The sequence below is a fragment of the Symphalangus syndactylus genome, chromosome 12 (genome assembly GCF_028878055.3).
Source record: "Symphalangus syndactylus isolate Jambi chromosome 12, NHGRI_mSymSyn1-v2.1_pri, whole genome shotgun sequence".
NCBI lineage: Eukaryota > Metazoa > Chordata > Mammalia > Primates > Hylobatidae > Symphalangus > Symphalangus syndactylus.
Window position 1 is genome coordinate 88,256,338 of NC_072441.2, and position 22,176 is coordinate 88,278,513.

Genomic DNA, 22,176 nt, shown 5'->3' on the forward strand with positions numbered 1-22,176 from the left:
TTTACAATCTTCAATGAGTTCCCACAGCTTTCATGATGAAATTCAAACTTCTTGGCAAAATCCTTCAATGTCTGACTCCACCTTACTGTTCACAGCCTCCCCTGGAATATTTTCCCTGTGCAGCCCATATTCTAGCCACGTGAAACATAGCCTGTGCTCCACTTGTCTGTCTCATGTCTTTGCTCAGGCAGCTCGCTCTACCTAGAACACCGTCTGCCTGCTCCAAGACTGCCCTCCAGACTGCTGTCTTCCCTTTCAAATCCCCTTCCTCCTTCAAGGCCCTTCCCCAATGCCCTCTCCACTGTGGAGCCTTCCCCACCTGCCAGGTAGAAATAGTTACTCTCCCTCTACGTTCCTGGGACATTTGCCACATCATCCTTTGTTCTTCTCTAGAGATTGTGAGCTCTTTGAAGGCACAGACTGTATTTTAGTCACCTTTGTAAGCTGTTACCTTTAAATTTAACCTAATTGGTTAGTACAGAGGGAGGAATTAGAATCTCTGGGTGATTCTGGGCTACGAATGTCAACTATACAGCATGTAAGCCATCACTCATCACCCCACCACCCCTTAGCAGATAACACTAATTCATCACAGTGCTTTTTATCTGACTGAGCCTCAGAATCATCCTCAATATGGTGATACAGAGAGTCATTTTCAATCAAATGGAGTTAGCCCAACAAATGAAACCTATTTCTTATCCTGGCATGTCTGAGTCACAAAGGTCCCTATGTATTCTTCTTTCCCACTATTTGCCATCCTGTCTGTGTCACTTACTAGCTATGGGAACTTCAGTCAATCTTTTAATCTCTCTAGGGCTCAGCTTCCTCATCTAAGGAGGCAATAAAACCTTCCATTATGTAGTCAGGATTACAAGATTTAAAGTATACGAAATCTGTAAGGCCCTTATGCAAATAAAGATGTTATTATCCTACTTTGCAGATGAATGAAAAATATTATTGAATTAGAGAAACTAAGGTTCAGAGACATAAAGTCACTTGCTGACATTTATTTAATGGCAAAGCCAGACCCCATGTCTCCAAATCCTGTGGGCTTTTCCCTCACCTTGCCTCTCCACACCCCAGTGGCTTTGATGATGCTCAAGTTACACCATCCCTTCGATCTCCTTTCTCCAGGTGAGTTGTGGGGTAAGATTTACTCTAGCCCCAGAATTTAAGGGGACTTCCAACCCACTATTCTTTATCCCACCTCTCTATAATTCCTCCAAAACCCTCTCAGCCTGCCAAGAGGTGGACAGGTGTGTGCTGAGGACTGCTGAGTAGAGCCAAGTTTCTTCATTACTATCCTTCAGCCTCTCGCCCTCTTGTCTGCCCCCAACCTCAGGAGTATCAGGCAGCTGACAGCCTTCTCAAGGCCCAGGATGGCCAGGGCCCTGGAGATAATGTTCTTGGGCTACTGAGTTGTCACCTGATCTACCAGAAGAGTTTGAGAAACTAGGGAGGGTATGATGAGACCTATTCCTTGGAGTCCCAGGGCCAAGACAGGGTTCTCCACCTGAGAGAAGATGGGGAGGCTGACCAGATCCAGCTGAAGGGCCCTTCTCTGTACACTTTCCTGTCTTTGAACTTGAAGTGGTGTTGGCTGGAAATGAGGGGAGGCTTGGACCTAGTTGGTGGAGGGCCCAAGAGGTAGTGGCGGGTAGGGGAGGCAGAAGAGCTACTCCCCATTGTGAGAGAACCCCAGGGCCAGCTCCTGTAGAGGCTATTTCACCCCCTCCGTGCCTTCCAGGAAGGACCATCCCCATCTTCCCAAACAGAGAACCTTTTCTGGACTGCTTCTTAACCTATATTTTGTTCAACTTTGTGTCCTTCTCAGTGCCTGGTATTTCTTGACTTAAAAGAGCCTGTAGGATTGATGTTCTACATCACTTTTCCTCCTTCAGGCCCCCTTTTCCATGTGCCACCCGCTTCATCCTTCGGAAGTCCTTCCTCTGAGCTTCCCATTGAAGTTTCAACATTTGGACACTTGGGGGCACTGAGTCAGTTTCCCTATCTCTTCTCTGCAGGCTGTGCTCAGCCCCACCCTGTCAACACTCTCCCTACTCTCTACAATGAGAGGTGCAGATGGGGAAACTGAGGCCCACAGTGGGAGTGCTTAGTAGGAGTGCCTCAGTGATAAAATCCAGGGTCTTCTGTGGAAGGCACATCTCTCTCTAGTGGTGAGAAAGGACAGAGGCAGAAAACTTCAGCCAAAACTTGTCCAGAGGCAGACAACTCTGAACTTAAAGCTTCTCCCTGCACTGGCCAGGTCGTCCTAGGGGAGCCCAATGCTTCCTTGTGCTCGTGTGACCAAGGACAAGAGGAATTAGTCTTGGGAGAAAGGATGAACGAAAAGTAGGAAAAAGAGGAGAGGAAGTGGAGGGACCCTATCTCTGAAGCCCCTAGAATTACCGATGGAACAGAGTCTTTTATGACCTGGTCTCTGCTGACCTCCCTAGCATCAGTGTTCTCTATCTGTACTCACCCACTTCACACATGCACCATGTCCCCAGCCACACAAAACCTCTCGGTTCTTGAACAGACCAAGCTTTTCTTAGTAAATAATGGGGCCTCTTTCTTTCCCACTTTGCTTAATTTCTACTCCTCCTTCAGGCCTCAGCTTAGATGTCACTTTCTCTGGAAAGCCTTTCTGGATGCCCCCGCCTGCAACTTTGGCTACTATCCCCCTGTGTTCCCACAGTACCATGAACTTCCTACCTCAGGCTTTACAGTGCGCCAGGCATTGTGCTGGGCGCTCCATTCCGTGCTTCATCCTAGCCTCCCTAGGGGGGCAATACCATTGCCCTCAGATGAACGCATGGAAACTAGACTTACAGGGGTTAACTAACTTGCCCAGGAGGACTGCTCATAAGGGGTGCACTGCAAGTTGAACCCAAGCCTGCTTAAATCTGCTTAAAGTCTGGGTTTCTCAACTTGCTACTGGACTGTGTTACAGAGTATTCATGCTGGGAAGCCCTCTATGGTCATCACGTTTAATACCCACATTTTACTAAAGAGGAAGCCAAGGCCTAGAAGAGGTGGGTAACTTTTCCAAGATCACACTGCTAGCTGGTAGCTCATGTTATTTTACATCAGAATCAGAGCAACAACCCTGGCCTTCTTCTTCATCTCAACTTATCTCTTCCTACAAGATCATTTTCCTCACCCTGGGGTCCGAAAGTGCCAGTTTCTGTGGAGCCAACCTTGGAGCACTATCCACAGAAGCTCTTCCCCAGCCAACCCCAGCCACAGCCCATTATCTTCAATCTGGCCCTCCCACTTAGTAGGTCTCAGGGTCTTCCTCACTCCTGCAGAAGCTGGCCCAACAAGAAGAGTTAGAATAAGCAGCAAATAGTGAGGTCCACAAGGAGGAGACATTCAGCGATGCTCTTACTGGGGTCTGTGGAAATGATCAAGGGATTCCTTTGAGGCCGCTGGAAACCCCATAGGGGCTCTAGGAGTCCTTGGAACTATCTTCCAGGCAACTCAAGCTTTGTTCAGTAGGTGTCTGAAGGGGGACTTTTCCTTCTCATCAGGGCAATGAGTTCTCCACCTCTTTCTGTCCCTCCCCTTATGCCCAGGGAATTCTTCCAGTTAAGTCAAAATTTACCTGTTGCTATCTGAGCAATTTCTTCTTATTTGTACCCTTAATGGAGCTGGAGACGCAGAAGTACTCTGTACCTGTCATTCATATTCAGAAAATTGAGCCTCTGTCCCTGACAGGTGTCCTCTCAGCTCCCTTTCCTTCTTGGGGCTCCTGTTCCCTGCATGAAGAGCAGCCTCTGACCCTCACTCAGAGAAGTCTAGGGAGCTCACCATGACTCTGGGAGGCAATCTGTCTGCCCCCTCTCAACTTTTTACTTATTCCTTATCCACATTCCTCCCTTAAGAAGGAGGATGGGGGTAGGGATGGCATGAGGACACTTACTAGATACAGAACTAGATTCAGAGGTGAGTGTCTCACTGTCCTCTGTCTCCTATAGTAACTAACTGCCCGAGCACAGCAGGGAAAGCTGAAGTTATATACATTGGGCAGTTCTCTTTCTCCAGTAGGGAACATTTGGAGGCAAAAGAATCACACCAGAGTATAAGGGCTGGGGGAGGTGTGTTCCTGCATGAAGGAAGACGGATGAGGCGGCTTAAGGAGAATCCAATAGCCAGAGGGGAAGCATTTTAGATGAGGGGAAGGGAGAAGGAGTAGAAGGGCCCTGAGGTTCTCCCATGCAATTTTGATGTGAGGAAACGTCATGGAGATTAGCACTCAATAATATTTGCTGATGAGCAAACCAATATCAGCTTAGTTCTCTATCTAACAGAGTTTCTGCAACTGTGAACCCATCCACCCTCCCAGGCCCCAGCACACCACTGTGCAGTCAGCCCTCAAGTCTCTGGGATCCCAATGGGCCTTCCTCTCTTCCCTTTTTAGGGCATCTGCTCCCAACTGCTAGAAGATGCTCTGGACCAGAATAGCAGACAAGCCATAGATACAGCCTACAGATCCTCATGCAGACATAGGATAATAACTGGAAAGGCCAGTGCTAGGCAGCATGAAGGACTTATAATTGATAGAGATCCCCAACTTCAAACCCTAGCTAAGAAGGCTATGGGGTTACTTTTCAGTGATCCAGAGTTCATAGCAGGAGTGGGGCCGGTAGGAGGGTGGGAAGCGAAAGGAGGTAAGCTCACTCTGCCTAGGGGTAGTGCAAGGGTCAAGGTGACCTTCGGAGGTTCTTTCTAGACCCAGAAGCCCACTTAAGGCCCCTAGACCCGTTCTTCTCCCCACCCCTTCCCCTCACCATGCCCCCACTCCTTCCCAAAAAAACGGTGGCTAAAAGACAGCTCTGTTGGAATTGTAGATAGGGTTGGGGCTGCGGTCACCTGAGTGAAACCAAGAGACAAATAGTGGGGGAAAAAAAACACAAAAAAACTAGCAGTGAGAGACCTCCATTCTAGTCCCAGCCTTGCCACCAGCTGCCTGGACACCATCATCTTACCTCTAAGAGCCTTGCTGGGAAAATGATAACTGTTCTGTCTACCTCCCAGGGCCAGGAAGGGCTAGAAAATACCTATGTGCCCTGGGCAAATGCAAAGACGGACACACCAGACCTGTGCCAGCGAGGCCAGGTGGGGCTTTCGTTGTTCACATAGAGCTCAGTCCAGGGTACCTGACTCAGCTCTGGGGTGGGGGGCCTGGCCCACCCAACTGCCTCCATGGTTGAGGCAGGAATGGGAGCCTTGCTTAGAGTGCAGCAGAGGCTGTGTCCATGGTTAACGTATAAGCAGGTGCAGTCTGGGGCAGCGGGACATTCTCAGCCCCAGGGCCACATTCTTAAGGTCACAACAAGTGCAAACTTGTTATAACCTGTGTCAGAGCAGCAGAGGGCAGCAAGGGCATGGGGGGAGGGACATGGTGCTGAGATGCCTGCGGCTGTGGAGGGGGTGCAAAAGGGAAAGGGGGGTGGAGTGGAGGGAGGGTGGGTGTGCAGGTGCATATGCCAGGAGGTGGTGGTGTGGACGTGCGATCTGTGTGCTGCGGTCAGTGTGTTATGTCTGGGCACATCCGTTTGGGTGTGTGTTGGGAGCCGTGTGTGGGGCCGCATAGATGAGTGTATTCCTGTGTGTCTCTGCATATATGAGCTCCGGGGAGTCCTGTGGTGGGAGGAGGAGAGGTGGCAGCCACAGGCCCAGGCTGGGCATACGGAACCGAGGAGTGGGCAGGCTCTGAGTGCCCCTTCCCCTTCTCAGGCTTCACAGAACCTGCATTCCAACTCCTCCACAGACTGCCCCCGCCCCTGTGAGCCTAGGGCCTCTCCCCTCTGTGTGCCCTCTGCAGCCTGCCCTGTCAAATGCCCATCTCCCCAGCCTGCCCAGAGAGTGGGGGGGGGTCACCTCCTGCCCATCCCCCCTGGCCCAGGGCCCACTCCCCCGTGCTCTCTGGGCCCTCCGGACACTGGGGCGAAGGGGGGGTTGTGGGGAAGGCTCTGAAAGCAGGTGACTGTTTGGGGGAACTAGGGGACAGAGCCCCCATTGTGCCCGCCCCGGAGCCGCCTCAATGGAGCTCCCTGGCACAAAGGGGCTTTGACAATGGGCAGGACATTAGTATGCAGAGCCAGCCCCTCAGCCCTCTCCCTGTCCCACAGCCCAGGGGCGGGAGCTGGGGGACTGCTGGTAGAGGGTGAGGGGGGCCCAGGACTGAGACTGAGGAGATCTTGGCCCACAGGGGCTCCCCTGGGGGCACTGCCCAGGAGACAGGGGAGGAGACTAGACTAGGGCCTCCAAACCTGCCACTCGCCAGAAAGGACTTTCCAAATGGAAAAAGCCATGAGACTGGTAGGAGTGGAGCGGGAGGGGCCACGGGATGCCAAGCCCCTTGGTCCCAGGCTGGGCTCTAGAAAGAAGTGGATGGGCAGTCTGAGTCCTCCCACGTTTTGCCTCAGTTTTACCATCTATGCAAAGGAATTGTGTGGGCAGGAGAAGAAAAACGGAGTAATACATAGCAAGTTCTCCAACCCCAGCAGGAAGGGCATGTGCTCAGGGTTTGGGGTCTTTGGGGTTCTACTTCCTTGGGGTGTCACCTTCTTTGAGATCTCCACCTGCTGTGGTTCTGGAGGCTGAAGAAGCTACTACAGGGGAAGCAGGGGTTAGGGACAAGAGTTGCCTGCCACCTGTGCTCTTCCAGGGAATTCAGCCTGAACTAGTGAAGGTGGAGCTGGAAGCCCAGCTCAGGGGAATTTGGCTGAAGGGCCAATGAGCCAGGACTAGCTTTTCCCAGTATATGTCTAATTTCCCATCTGCCTCCTCCTGTTTTACAGTCTGTGGGGAGAGGCTTCCCTTCTCCTGCCCAGGGAACCCCAGCAGGCACCCCTATCCTCATTAATGCCCTCAGCACCACCAACTGCCTTTTCCAAGGCACCATGTTGTGCCTTGTGGTGCCTCCGCACAAAGGGCAGGGCCAGAAGGCATGATCTGGGGAGAGGCTCCTGGGCCTTGGGTGGTGGGAGAGCTGAGAGGAGGGCAGTGAGCGGGACTGAGCACCTCATGAGAAGCAGGGTCGCCCAATCACAGGCTTCCTAGGAGCCCCAGGAAGAGAAGAACGGGGGCACTTTGCAGAACTGCTCCCCACAAGGTAAGACAGAACAATCTCTGGGCTTGAGAATGTCTTCCTAGCTTTCTTTCTCATCTTTTCAGTTGCTGTCAATGTCGGAAGTTCTCCCTGCTGTCTGCCCTGCTGTCTGGCCCTGGGCTCACTTGAGATTGCTGGGGAAAAGAAAGGTAAAGTCTGCTTCCTTCCCCGTCTTAGGACATTGCTCCTCCACTCTCCACAAAAAAAATTCTGGCAGGGACAGCAGAGATGGAGCTAGGCCTTAGAACTCCTGGGTTCAGGGCCCAACAACCCTCTCAGCTCTCTCTGAGAACTTGCACAGGTCACTTTCCCTCTCTGGGCCGAGCTCCTGTGCAGCTCCCTGCCTTCAGGGCAATGTGCAGTGGATTCAGGGGCAAGGCTCCGGAATTTAATGAGAGCTCACATCATTGAGCACTATGCTGAGCCCTTTCCTATTATGTCATTTAATTCTCAACAACTCTAAAAGTGGGTACTTTTTAAAGTCCCATTTTATAGATGAGAAAACTGAAGCACAGAGATATTAATAATTTGCCCAAGGCCACATAGCTAGTGAGTAGTAGAACAGAAGCAGAACTTACATGATGAACCACTACCCCATACTACCTCCCTTGTGAGAACATTCAAAAGACCATGGCAGCTGAAGGAAATCAACAAGGATATTCAAATTGGCCCAGGTTTTTGAAACTGTCTTCTGAGGTTCCTCTAGACTAGCAGTTCTCAAAGTATGGTCCCTGGACCCTTTCGGAGGGTTCCTGAGACCCTTTCGGAGACTCTACAAAGTCAAACCTATCTTCATAATAATGCCAACAATACATTATTTGCCCTTTTCACTTTCATTATTTCACAGTGTTCAGTAGACTTTTCCAGAAGCTACATGACATATGATATTGCAACATACTAAGTGCAGAAGCAGATGAGAAACCACTGTCTTTGATTAAGCCAGACATTTAAAAAGATTTGTGAAAATATAAGACAATGTCACTCTTCTTATTAACTTTTTGTTTGTTTAATACAGCTGTTTTTCATTAAAAATAAGTCATTTTGTTAACATGCAATAATTAATAATTATTTCATGTGTCCCAGTGTTCATTTCTAACACAGTAAATATTCATAGATAGAACCCACACAAACCACAGCTCTTTGGAGTCTTCAGTAATTTTTTAGAATGTAAAGTGGTCCTGAGGTCAAAAAGTTTAAGAACCAGTGCTCTAGACTCTGATACACTCACTCTCCCCTCTTACCAGTTGCCTGTATCTTTTTTATCACAGGGTCAACTGGGAGGTTTAGACACGTGGAGAAGGAGTGTGCCTGGCTCTACCAGTTGGAACTGGGATCAGAAGTGGAGCTGAGGAGGCTGGTCCAGGGAGAATGCAACGCTAAGAGGTCAGACCTATACCCCACTTGGGAGGTGACCTCACATGTTTGCCACCTTGCAAGCCCCTGCTAAGAGGTATGCTCAGGACAGTGGGGCTGCCTCAGACTAGACTCTGACCTTTATCCCCCTTTTTCACTCCAGACGATGCTGCTGACAAGCCCAGCCTCAGGCTGGAGTCAGACCTCCCTGGTGAGGGGAGAAAGGCTCTCTGGGGCCTACATACCTGCATTTGTGTGTGTGGGGGGGGGGGGGGCGGGGTGGAGCAACAATGCTTAGAAGACTATAAATTCGGGGCTCTAGGGCTTGTAATCTTAGGGTGAAGCCATGTCTACAGGATGGGGTCGTTAGTAGGAGAGGGGTTTCTCTTGAGGTCTCCTATAGAATTAGATAATAGGATCCTGTACACACCCTGCTGCAGGATGCTCACATAAACCTCCAAAGTCAGGCTCCTCCCCCAAGAATAAGCGATCAGAAATGTTTCCTACCTAGAGTCAAACTGGACAGTAGCTACTCTGTGTCTTAGGAGGCAGGCCCTTTGCTGGGTGCCAGAGGGTCCGGGGAGAGAAGAGATGCCTTTGCCAATCTCACGGAGGTACAGGCCTTACCCTAGAGGAAACCCCCGGCCAATGAGGGAGACAAGATGTCTCCTCCAACATCGCCATGCATGGAGAACCCTGGGCCAAGTTGCAGATGCAAGTAACAAGCAAGATGGCAGAGCAGAGGGGAATACAGGAGAATAGAGGTCTGCGGGAGGGGTGAGACTTGGAATGGCCTTTGTGAGGGCCCAGAGTGCGGGGAGGAGCATGGCTCAGAGACTGCCTGGGATATGCTCCCCAGGAACAGGGTCTGAAGTGTGCAGTTCCACAAGATGTGGGGCTGGAGGGGATGGGAGAAAGGCATAAATTCTCTTGAGGACTGTGATTAGGAAATTTTTATCCAATGCCAACAGATGTGTCTGGGTAGAGAAAGGGCAAGATAAAACTGATGCTTCGTGATGACAATTCCAGTGATAATTTCATTATAGGGTACAGAGAAGGAGTTGAGGAGAGATGGGGCTGGAGTCAGGGAGGTCATTAAGGAGGCTGCTGTGGGCATCCAGGCTGATGGGATGAGCAAGCCAATCAGGAGACACAAGAAGAGGAGGGCATATAAACCTGAGAGAAGTTGTGGGGGCAAACCTGGGCCGGGAGAGGGAGAGGCAGGATGAAGAAGAAAAGAGCGATAGGCAGGACCATGGGAGCAGGAATGAGATGTGGGGGTTGTCTTGACCGACAGAAGTCTCTAACAGAAGTCTTTGGCTGAAAGAGAAGTTGCTGGGAATGGGGAAAGAGACTATTTGGTGAAAGCTCAGCAGCTCAGTTCTCATTTATTGAATCTGAAGACAGAACATCTGCTTGGCAAAAACTTGTGGAAAGCAGGGGCTGTGGGTGTGGAGACCCCACCTCAAGCGATGCCCAGCCTGTTGGAATCAAGGGAGGAAATTCATCTTAAACTACTTGATAATTCTTCTACCTTCCCAAACTCCAGAAGGGTGGGACGAAAAAACCTAGGACAGAATCTCAAAACAAAACAAAACAAAACCCACAATGAAGGGCTGGGACAAAGCCCAGGAACCAGGAAAGACGACACAGTAGAAAACATTAGAGTGGTGGGAGAAATGTAATGGCCCACAACTCCACTTTTACAGACTAAGGACTATTCCAAGCCCTTTAAAATAGTCACTGTGCATCCTCACAGCAGTTATGAGCCCTGTTGTGAGGATGAGACTTCCTTAGCTACTAAGTGGTAAACCAGGACTGAATCCCACAAAGTTGGACTCCAAGGCCGTGCTCTTAACCATAGTGCCTGCTGTCTCTCAGAGCGGAAAGTAGCCGTGGAACAGCAAGAGAGAGGTGCAGCAGCCACCCAGGGAAGGCCCCTGACAGTTGTCACAATAGTCCCTGCACTCTGAGCTCCATCACTCCTCTCGGAAGCTTTAAGGATGGGCTTCTTTGTTTGGGGATTTGGTTGGTGGTTTTTGTTTTGTTTTGGTTTGGTTTGTTTTTTTTGGTCCAGAAAGTGGTCTCTCTTTCCTTCCCAGTCTCCATTTCAAATGTCTTTCCTTTTCTGGGATGTGCTTCCTGAGATCTAACCTAAGTCCTTCTAGCTGCAGCCACAATCCTTTCCCCAGGTGTTCTGCCATCGGAAAAGCTGCACAATGGCCATGTATATATACCCTTTCTGTGCTGCACCTTGTTGGAGGCTTGAGGTCTGATTCAGTCCTCTCTGACTCCTGCTTCTCCAAGCCACAAAGTTCTGTTCTTACTTCTCTCTCACATTCCAGAGCCAGCCCCTCCCTTCCCCCACCACCTCAAATCCAGGCTTCAAGCTGGCAAACACCCACGGGAGGGCATTTCCCACAATCCCTTTCTCTTTGCCCTTTCAAGGTTCTGATGGGGGAGGGGAGGAAGAGGGGCCACCAGATGCACTCTCTCCCTAAAGAATGGTGGCAGGCCGGGCGCGGTGGCTCACGCCTGTAATCCCAGCACTTTGGGAGGCCGAGGCGGGCGGATCACGAGGTCAGGAGATCGAGACCACGGTGAAACCCCGTCTCTACTAAAAATACAAAAAAAAAAAAAAAAAATTAGCCGGGCGTGGTGGTGGGCGCCTGTAGTCCCAGCTACTCGGAGAGGCTGAGGCAGGAGAATGGCCTGAACCCGGGAGGCGGAGCTTGCAGTGAGCCGAGACTGCGCCACTGCACTCCAGCCTGGGCGACAGAGCGAGACTCCGTCTCAAAAAAAAAAAAAAAAAGAAAGGACGGTGGCAAACATGTAGGCTAAACTCAAACGAGGGAAGAAAAGCATTGAACTCAGCCTGCCGGAGAGACCGAGGTGACATGGCAAACTCTCATTCCCAGGAGCTGCCCAGCCAACCATCCATCATTGGGTGCTAAAACACTTAGATTTTAAATCTCCCTTTCCTCTCCAATCTTTCTGTAGTTTCATCTCAACAATGTGCCTTGGCTGATTCCTTCTCTGCCCCCTTCCAGGGCCCCACTGCTATCCTGGACAGCTTGGCCTCAGCCTGGACAGTAGCACTGACCAGTCAGGCAAGAGAAGAATCTAGGCCGAGGAGGGGAGAGAGAGTGGAGGTTTTTTTCTTCTGTCCTAAATAACCTGTGGCTGGAAAGTTTAGGGACTCCATTGCCCAATGTCTCTTTTCCTCCCCACCAATGCCAGGAGGCTCGGCCTGTCTTTCCATCTTGTGTGCAGAAACCAAGCATTTTACTAGGAGGCTCAGGAGTATCCTTTGAGGAAACAGATCTTTCTGCATGACCCACCCCCTAGAGCTTTAAACCCCCTATCCCACCAATCACAGAATGACTTCAGAGGACGTCATCTGAGCTCACCGTGATCCAAGTGTCCCAGCCTCTCTGGTCCCTAGGAAGGTCAAGGGAAGGAAGGTCCCCAGGTCCTCTGCCAGTCACTTCCTTATAGCTCAAGCCAACCAAGCTGGAGCTGTAAATGAGCTTATGCACAGTGATGCAGGTGGGAGGGAGCTAGAATGTGGTTCAATGGGGCACACGGAGGAGGTGGGGGATACCAGAGGGCAGATCATTAATCCCCTCACACAAACATATGCACCCATAGACTGGATGTGGGTCAGATGTTGGGGGAGATGGATTTTTTTTTTCCTCAGGGTAAGGGATAGCAGAGGGGTTCTGCATTAGAGCCACAGAGGGGCTGGAACCATAACCCTGCTACCCCTGCCACTCCCACTCCCCACCCACCCTCCATCGGTGGAGTCATTGCCATTTGATATCCGCTGAGACAACTTGGCTGCTCAGGCTCTGGGTGGGGGATGGGGGGATGGCTCAGAAAACAGCAGCTCCTTTCAGGACCCAGGTTGGCAAGGGCTTTGGGAGGCTGGACCGGCCCAGATCACCCCCCCCAACACCCTCTCCCTCCCTTCCTCCCTTGCCACCACCACCAAAGGACTGGGGGGAGGCAGCGGGGAAAGGAGTTGGCACTGCCTGGGCCGTGCCTATTGCCTCCTCAACCCAGCCCTGGACCCTCTCCCTGGCATGATGCCTTCCATCCCCCTCCTCCCTCGTTTCTTCCTCCCTGAAGAACCAGCTATGAGTCAAGATGCCTGCTTCCTTCCAAACTTGGTCCCCTATACCCAGTCTACCCCCATCAGAAATTTACAAGCCCTGCCACTTGGCACAGGATGGTACCCACCATCATGCCAGGAATATGTTCAAAAATCCTTGGAGATTAGGGAGAGAGTTTCAGGATGAAACTAAATTGAACTCAGTGGTGGCTGCCCACCCCTCCTGGGACTAATTTCATGACAACCACTCCAGGCCCTCCTCAGCACCCTTAAACAAGGCCATCTCTCACATGGGGGCCCTAAATCTCCCATCATTATCTCCCTCCCACCCAGACAGCCTAAAGCAGTCCCAGTGGGGAGAAAAAAATTCAAACACCACAGCAAGAGCAGATTGGCCAGACATCTTTAGTCAGAATTTGTATTGGTAAGCAACAGAAGCAGGCTTTAAGCACTGGCCTCTTTGGGGTCCAAATCTGCACCAGCTTCTTCACCATCTCCACTTCCCCATCTGCCTCACCTTGCCTGGGGCACTCACTGGAATTAAACTTCAAGACACCAGAACCCACCCTCACTTTTTCCCAATGTTGTCCTTCTACCCACTCCTGGGTTCAGCTCTCCGCCCCCAAATCAGGAAGTTCCATCCTTCATCTGTTCCCTAACTCAAGTGCCCTGGGTTAGTTCTGGTGAGAGGAGGGATGGAATGGGAAGGGGCGTCTCCGTCTGGAGGGTGAGTTTATAGAACCCAATCTGCCCTTCTCACTCTAGCAGAAGTGGCCCTGCTCCTTTCCTTCTGGAAATCTCAGTGTGAAACAGCTGGGGTGAGGATGAGGCGCAATGAGGAGGGATGCCTTAAAATGGGAGCCACTCAGAATGGAAGGAAGAGATTGGGTGGGCAGGGGTCTGGAGCACACCAGGCTTTGGTGTCTCCCCGGTTTAAGCTGCCAGTATCTGTTTTTTCTCCCCATGTGAGAACTAGCGATCGTGGGTGTCACTGTGTGATTGTCACTGTACGGGGAGTGGGGGAGGGGCTGGGGATGGGAGTAACCTGTCTATATGGGGAGGAGGGCGCACTGTCTGGTGTGCCTGTGTATGGGGTGCCTGGTTAAGTGTGGTTGTCACTGTATTAACTAGAGGAGCGGGGATGCAACTGCTGGTCTGCCCAGTGGGAGGGGGCATCGGGAAAGCCCCTTCCTTAGATGAAAGGGCTGAGGTGACCAGCCTGGCTAGTTTCCTCGTGGGGAGCCCTTCCCAGGAGGCTTCATTTGGGACTGCCCAAGGCGGGAGGCAGGGGAACAAGACGGTACCGCTGAGGCCAGGCAGGGTAGGGACTGAGGAGCTGGGATCCCGATGTCTCTGTAGAGTTAGGGGGACAGGACCCGGCCGGGGCGGCAGAACTCCTTCATCAGGGCCAGGGTCTTACCTTGGGTCCGAGGTGGAGTGGCCCCTTGGATGGGCCGCGGGACAGCGGGACAGATGGACGGACGGGGCGGGCAGGAGTTAGGAGCAGAGCTGTGCGACTGGCCGGGCCAGGACTCTTAAACCCGGAGCTGGGATCAGATAAGGGCTTGTCCGGGGGCCGGGGCCGGGGTCGGGCCGGCCGGGGGCAGAGCTGGGCCGGGCCGGGCCGCCCCCTCCCTCCGCAGCGCTGGAGCCAAACTTTGTGTGAATGGAGGGGCCCGGAGGGGGGCCGCGCAGGCGGGGGCGGGGGGCTCCGGACGGACCAATGGGAGAGTGGAGCGCCAGGCTCGAGCCGCCGGGATTGGAGGGGCTTGGGCAGGGGCGGGGCGTGCGGGGCAAGGAAGCAGAGACCCAGACAGCTGCAGGCGCAGAGAGAAATACCCAAAGACAGAGACACAGACAGACTCGGGGAGAAAGAGAGATGAAGAGACGATATGCGAAACGATAGGAGCTGAGCTGGCAGGGTAACAGGGGAAGGGAGAAGGAAGAAAAGGGAGGCGGTCGTGTCAGAGATGGGTTACGAGAGCTGGAGCCGGGGGGCGGGACTGGGGCCGAGTTAATGAAGTGGAAATGAATTCAGGACCGGCCCAGTGGCCCTGCAGGCAGCGCCGAAGGCGGCGCCTGAAAGTAAGATTGGGGCGGAGTAGGCCTGGGCTCCCTGGGCCACAGGACTGTATCTTTGGGCACAATTCCCGTGTTGTTCACCGTCTCCTAAGTCCCAGGTGCGGTGCTGGGTGCGAGACGCGCAGCACACCGTGCCCACCTGCAGCAGCTTTCTCTGTAAGAAAAGATAAGGCCGGAATCCGCAAAGAAGTGCGGGAGGTACTGAAGGCTGTAAAAGGGAGAGGTCATTCTACTCAGAGGGCTCCTAGCAGATGTGGGAGGAAAGAGGTAACATCTGATTAGGGTCCCAAAGGAAGCAGAAGATTCAGGTGCTGAGAGATGGTCCTCAGGACTCTGTTGCATTTAAGGCAGAGGGAACAACATAGCAGAGTCCTGGGGAGACGTGAAAATACAAGTTCACTTGGGAAACAGCATCAAACTGTCCCATTTACTAGATTAGAGTGCAGGGTGATGGTTCTCAACCCTTTCATCACCAAAGATTTCTTTAATTTTCTGAATCTATGTGTTGAGAGGTTTTAATTCACCCCCACCCCCGGCATTTATTAAAGAAGAATATAATTATTTCCTCATTTCTGATCATCATAAACATTTAACTGCTAATCAATAACCAGTGTTACCATATTGAGTTGCTATAAATTCAGGTAAAAAAAAAGGAAAGAAACTAGGAATGTAGCTTAGTTTAACCGCTAAAAGCCATAAGATAAGTAAATGTCCATTCAAATAGCCTCATTGGATTAGCTGGAAGGACGGGACTAAAGGTTAGGCACCATAGGCAGTGTTTGTGTTAAGGGGAACATCCGGAAGAAACACAGAGTTGTGCTGATTTGTGGTCAGGCCAGAGTTTCTGTAGGCTACGGAGAGCAATTGAAGGTTCTTGGGAAGGATGGAGTAGGAGAAAGCTATGGAATTTTAGGAAAATTAATCTGGAGGTGACAAAAATAGTTTGAACCAAGGGGATATAGTAGGCAAGTAGACGATAGAAAATAATTGCAATAATATAAACATGAAGAGATGAGAGCCCAAATCAGCGTGGCAATGGTGAAAAGTGGAACACAGAAAATGAATTGGAGTACAGAAAAATCAAAAGAAAATGAAAAAACTTTGACATGATGAGCAAAAGAGGGAAGCTTCAGAGATCATACTAGAGTCTCAAGTCAGGTAATCAGAACTGCGAGGTCATTCACGGGCACAGGGGAGCCTGGAGGGGATCACACCTGGTGAGGAGACTGAGGTGGGGGAAGAGGAAATGATGAGTTCAGAGCTGGAAGCTGTGGAGAGGGTCAGAACCAGAGAGAGAAAGGAGGTCATTGCTGCCAGGGCAGGGTGAGTTGAAGCTATGAGAACAGGGTAGCTCCCAACAAAGACTGCACAGAGAAATGAGAGCCTGGAACAGAGAGGGAGGAACACCTATGTTTAGGGGATGGGAAGAAGAAGGACCCCCAAAGAGTGAAAGAGAATCCACCAGATAGGCAGGAAGGAGACAAAGAAAGTGAGATGTCACAGAGCTAAGGAAGGAGAGACTGTTAAGGAGGAGGTTCTAACAGTGCCAACAGGTACAGAGAGAAGAGGCATTGGGTTTGGCAGTGACAAAGTCTCTAGTGACATTTGAGAGCAATTTCAGAAGAGTGAGCAAGGTGGGAACCAGATTACAAGTTACCACTAGAAAGTGAGAAACTGTTAGCAAGTATAGGTTACACTTTTGAGAACTCTACTCATAGAGAGGAGAGAAATAGAAACCAGACAATATACTAGAAACAGGCCAGGCGCGGTGGCGCATGCCTGTAATCCCAGCACTTTGGGAGGCCGAGGTAGGTGGATCACCTGAGGTCAGGAGTTTGAGACCAGCCTGGCCAACATGGCAAAAACCCATCTCTCCTAAAAATATAAAAATTAGCTGGGCGTGGTGGCACACGCCTGTAATCCCAGCTACTTGGGAGACTGAGGCATGTGAATCACTTGAACCTGGGAAGCAGAGGTTGCAGTGAGCCAAGATCATGCCACTGCACTCCAGCCTGGGGGACGGAGCTAGACTCTGTCTCCAGAAACAAAACAAAACACAAAATAAAAAGAAAAAAGAAACAGTCTTCCAGTTTTTCTTCTTCACAATCCCAACGCCCTCTCTTCCTAAGTCAATATGGATGAGGGGCTGTGGTGAGATGGTCTGAGGGCCAGCCTGTAAGGCTGGTATAAGAACTTTAAGTTTCAAAAAAAATATGACATCCAAAAGATCCTTAAGGGGGCCACAGTCTTGACATTCACAGACAGAGAGGACTTAGGCAGGGGTGTCCAATCTTTTGGTTTCCCTGGGCCACATTGGAAGAAGAAGAATTATCTTGGGCCACACATAAAATACACTAACACTAACAGTAGCTGATGAGCTTAAAAAAAAAAAAAAATCACAAAAAAAACCCTCATAATGTTTTAAGAAAGTTTACAAATTTGTGTTGGGCCTCATTCAAAGCCGTCCTGGGCTGCATGCAGCCCACAGGCGTTGGGTTGGACAAGCTTGGCTTGGAGGCCCTGATGGAACTCCAAAATAAACATGAAGAACACCACAGAAGAGAAAGCAAAGGGACTGTAATGATTTATGGATCATTAACAGACATTTATTGTGCACTTATTATTTTTCCAAAAATATTATCCATGCATTTAGCTTCAACTACCACCCATGGGTCAATATGTCCAGCCCACCGGGATATCCATTTCAAACTCAACATATTTAAAGTAGAACATGTCACCTTGCTCACAAGAGTGCTCCTCTCCATTTATTCTCTACCGTGGTAGATATACTATCATCACCCAACCAGAAACATGGCAGCCATCCTAGATTCTTCAATCTTCCTCACCTCATCTCCCTTATTGAATCAATGCATCTGTGTTCTAAATAGCCTCAATATTGTCCCCTTCCTCTCTATTCCACTATCATTGCTGTAGTCTAGGACACCATTACCTCTCACCAGGTAATAATAGTTTGGATCTTTGATCCTGCTCAAATTTCATGCTGGATTGTAATCCCCAGTGCTGGACAAGGGCCTGGTGGGAGGTGTTTTGATCATGGGGGCAGGTCCCTCAGCGGCTTGGTGCTATCTTCATGATAGTGAGTTCTCGTGAGATCTGGTCGTTTAAAAGTATATGGCAACATCCCCCATCAGCAACTCTCTGTTGCTCCTGCTTTTGCCATGTGATGTGCTTGCTCCTGCTTTGCCTTCCACCGTAAGTAAAAGCTTCCTGAGGTCTCCTGAGAAGCTGAGCAGATGTGAGCACCATGCTTCCTGTAAATCCTGCAGAATTCTGCGCCAATTAAACCTCTTTTCTTTATAAATTACCCACTCTCTGGGTTTTTTTTTTTTTTTTTTTTTTTTTTTGAGACAGAGTTTCACTCTGTCCCCCAGGCTGGAGTGCAGTGGTGTGATCACAGCTCACTGCAACCCTGAACTCCTGTGCTGAAGCAGTCTTCCTGCCTCAACCTCAAACATAGCTGGAACTACAGGTGTTCACCATTATACCCAGCTATTTTTTTTTTTAACTTTTAGTAGAGACGAAGAATCGCTATGTTGATCAGGATGGTCTTGAACTTGTGAGCTCAAGCAGTCCTCCCACCTCAGCCTCCCAGAATGCTGGATTACAGGCTTGAGCCACCATGCCCTGTCTCAGGTATTTCATTATAGCAACGCAAGAATGGCCTAATATACCAGGGCTACTGCAGCAGCCTTCTAACTACTCTTCCTACCTCCAGTCTTCCTCCACCCTAATAATTCTTTGGATTATGAATGTCTTTATTTAAAAATAATTAAGCACCAGTAAAGTTCATCTCTCTGAAACACACATCTGACCATATCACTTCCAAGTTTTAAAACCTTCAGTAACTGCCAACTTTCTATAAGTAAAGTCCAAGTTCCTTACCCTGGAAGAGAAGGCCTATTATAACCTGGACCTGGTGCCATTCCAGCCTTATCTTCTTCCATTGCCCCTATACACCCAAAGCTACAGCTACTTCTTTTAATACTCAAGGTTCAGCCTTATGTTCTCCTTCTGTGTCTTGCCCCTTGAGCCTTTGTCATTTGCATAGCTCCAACGATTGTCCCTGAGTGATGCCCAAATCTCTGTCTTCAATCCTACACTCTCTTTGGAGCTCCATATTTCTAGTTGCTTGCAGGGGATTTCCATCTTGACTTGACAGGCCCCAAACTGAACTCAGCACCTTCCTCCCCAAAGGTGGAAGTGCTCGTGACTTCCTTAGTTCTGTGTTACTCCTGGTCAATTAGAATAAAAAACTACAAGTGACCTTTACTCTTCGCCCTTGCCTTGGGCCCATTCCTGGACATGTCAATTAAGCCAACAAATGCTGTCAAGTCTCCCTTTCTTTCATCTGTTTGCAATGTCTTTTTTCATTCCTATGAGCACTACCAGAATCAGAAAGATCAGGACCTGACCCATCCCTTCACCTTTCTCTCCAGTCTCAAAGGAAGAGGCAACCTGTTTTCATCATGTCGGTCCCTGTGCCCTTGTTTTAAAACCCCAAAAGGTGCCTCGTGCTTACAGGTCACAGTGAAGGAGGTCTTCACCACAGAAGACCTAGAAAAAAAAAAAAAAAGAAGATAAAAAACGTGACAGGCCCCCAGACTGAACTCGGCATCTTCCTCTCCGAGGCTGGAAGTGCTCATGACTTCCTTAATTCTGTGTTACTTCTGGTCAATCAGACTAAAAAACTACAAGTGATCTACAGAAGTGTCCTCTACTAACAATCAGAGTGAGGATAGAGTGGGGTGGGACTGGGCAGTTAGAAAGACTTTATAAGTCCTTGAACAGCAGGGGTGGGAGCTTGTGGAAAAGTACACAGGTAGCTTCATCAGCACTGTAATGTTCTGACTTTAAAAGAGTGATTTAAATTGAGTTTTTGTTTTTAAATTATACTTTATAACATATAGACATATGTCCACCATCTATATTCTTTTGTACATATCAAATGTGAGGTTTTCATTTTTAAATTTGTTTGCAAAAGAGAAGTCCTAGAACAGTCTCTAGGAGCCCAGTAGGGAATCAGTAATAAGGGGCATAGGACATTAATATTTGTGAGTGTTTACTATGTCAGATAGATCAGGAGATGGGGAAACTAAAGTTCTGAGGAGTTAAGTGGTTTGCCTATGGTAACATAGCTGGAAAGTGTTTTGGGATTTGAATCCACATATATTTGACCCCAAAATTTGTCTCAGAATAATGCCAGAGGGAATTTGCACGGTTTAAACACAATCTTGCCAACCAGAGGCTATGACCCCTGAGTACATGTTAGTATGAAAAATTCCCCAGAATTACAACATTCAATGTCCACCATGAAACATGACAGAGGAACCTTCTCTTTTTGAGGACCCCTCTCTCTTCTTTCAGTTTCCCAACTTGCATCTTCCTTATTCTCCTCCATTTCTCCTGTCAGACTCACTGCTTCCAGCTTTGGCCTCATCTCTACTTTTACTTCATTTATAATGGGGCAGAGGCTACCTCAGAGCAGAGGAGGAGGAGAGTTGGGGTGTGTCACCTGTTTTAGAAAGAGAATCCACAAGTGGGCAGCAGTCTGAGGGGCTTGTGCTGGGCAAAGCAGATGTGGACAGAGGGAATCAGGAAAGCTTTGGGTTGGGAGGCATGATAGAGACTCAGAATAGTCAGTATTTAACAAGTCAGGGGAAGTGGCTAGAAAGAACAGAGACACTGAAATGGCTCACCACAGGATTCAGGATTCCAAGTGGCGTTTCGGTGCTCACATCCCACAGTGCTGAACAAATTCCATTAGTAGTGGAGCATCTCATAGCTGAATGACTCAGGCCGCAGAGGAGAAATCCAAGAGAAGGACTGAGCTATATTCCCCAGGTCACTAATGAATCATTATGTAAGTAGATCACCCCCTTTAAATAAATGCGGTATACACAAACCCACATTTATAAGACATAATTTAGGGAATACTTAGTTACCTACTAAAGAATTCTTTCCTTTAAAAAAGAAAAACGTGGTCAGGCATGGTGGCTCATGCCTGTAATCCCAGCACTTTGGGAAGCCAAGGCGGGTGGATCACCTAAGGTCAGGAGTTCAAGACCAGCCTGGCCAACATGGTGAAACCCCATCTCTACTGAAAATACAAAAAAAAAATAAAATTAGCCAGGCATAGTGGTGTGTGCCTGTAATCTCAGCTACTCGGGAGGGTGAGGCAAGAGAATCACTTGAATCCAGGCGGCAGAGGTTGCAGTGAGCTGAGATCGTGCCACTGCACTCCAGCCTGGGTGACAGAGCGGAACTCTGTCTTAAAAAGAAAAAAAAAAAAGGAAAAAAGACAAAAACGAATTTCTTTAACTAGGGACTTCTAGTACCTTTCTAGTTGGGTCCAGTTAATAGAAATTCCATTAACATCCAATGCACTGTGATAGGAGGGAGGCAACTGGGAATAAAGAAACACGAGGAACCTCGAGTCGGGTGGCCTGAGTCTTAGTCCTGACTATTTTCTTGGGACCTATTCCTACCTGTAAAGTAAGGGCTAATCCTGTACCACCTCTAACTGTCATATAACTTTTAAATCTTAGCCTATCTCTACCCAGTCCTATAAAGCAAGATAGAACTCTGTGTGAGAAGGCTTCTGATCCTCCTGCTCTGCTGAAAGTAGCCAGAAAGGCAGCAAGCTCCTCAGCCTCAGGAACCCAGCCTGAGGCAAGGGTCTGGCTGAAATTGCCTCCGTCTGGCCTGGAGCTGTGCTCTGCTTCTCCCCAGTTCACGCTAATCTTCAGCTTCAGTCATTTGCCACATCTACTCCTTCAACCATATCTTTCCTCTGCTCTGAGTTTTCTGGAGCCCCATCCCCCTTGAATTTATACAAATTTTTACAATTAACCAGATTGGCCTCCCTGCTCCACCAAACTCATATCCTCAACTGTCTCCTGTCTTCCCCATCATGCTTCCTCTTCCGCTTGCCAGATTTTGCACAAGATGTCTCATGATATTGTCCAGGGAAGCCTCCCCAGTTTGGCTGGTCTCAGGGCTGCCACAAAGCCACCTGCTGATGGGGCAAGTTGAAGACTGAACTGCATTCAGCTTGCCAATTCCTGCATCCAGCTCAGAGCTGTGTCTGCTGGAGGAAGGGAACCTTTGCACCACGGTTCCCTTTTTTTTTTTTTTTTTTTTGAGACAGGGTCTCATTCTGTCGTCCAGGCTGGAGTGCACTGGCGCAATCACGGCTCACTGCAGCCTTGAGCTCCCAGGCTCAGGTGATCCTCCCGCCTCAACCTCCAGGGTGGCTGGGACCACATGCACATACCACTACACCCATCTAATTTTGTATTTTTTGTAGAGACAAGGTTTCACCATGTTGCCCAGGCTGGTCTCCATCTCCTGGGTTCAAGCGATCCGTGCGTCTCAGCCTCCCAAATTGCTGGGATTATAGGTGTGAGCCACCGTGCCAGGCCAAAAGCTAGAATCTTGTCTATGCTTTTGTGTCCTGGTGCCTAAGAAAACTTTTTTTCTCCTGCCT

General features: G+C 49.5%; 2 protein-coding genes across 3 annotated transcripts in view; one reads left to right on the forward strand and one right to left on the reverse strand.

Annotated features, from left to right (window-relative positions):
- KCNJ10 (potassium inwardly rectifying channel subfamily J member 10) overlaps nt 1–14,257 on the reverse strand; it is a 29,618-nt gene extending 15,361 nt beyond the window's left edge. The window contains exon 1 of the mRNA XM_063624998.1: nt 14,008–14,257. The gene's annotated coding sequence lies outside the window, so the exon portion shown is untranslated. The remainder of the gene's footprint in view (nt 1–14,007) is intronic.
- KCNJ9 (potassium inwardly rectifying channel subfamily J member 9) overlaps nt 1–22,176 on the forward strand; it is a 61,797-nt gene that overhangs the window by 24,296 nt on the left and 15,325 nt on the right. For both annotated transcript variants that reach the window (XM_063624991.1, XM_063624990.1), the window contains exons 2-3: nt 7,186–7,269; nt 8,389–8,570. The gene's annotated coding sequence lies outside the window, so the exon portion shown is untranslated. The remainder of the gene's footprint in view (nt 1–7,185; nt 7,270–8,388; nt 8,571–22,176) is intronic.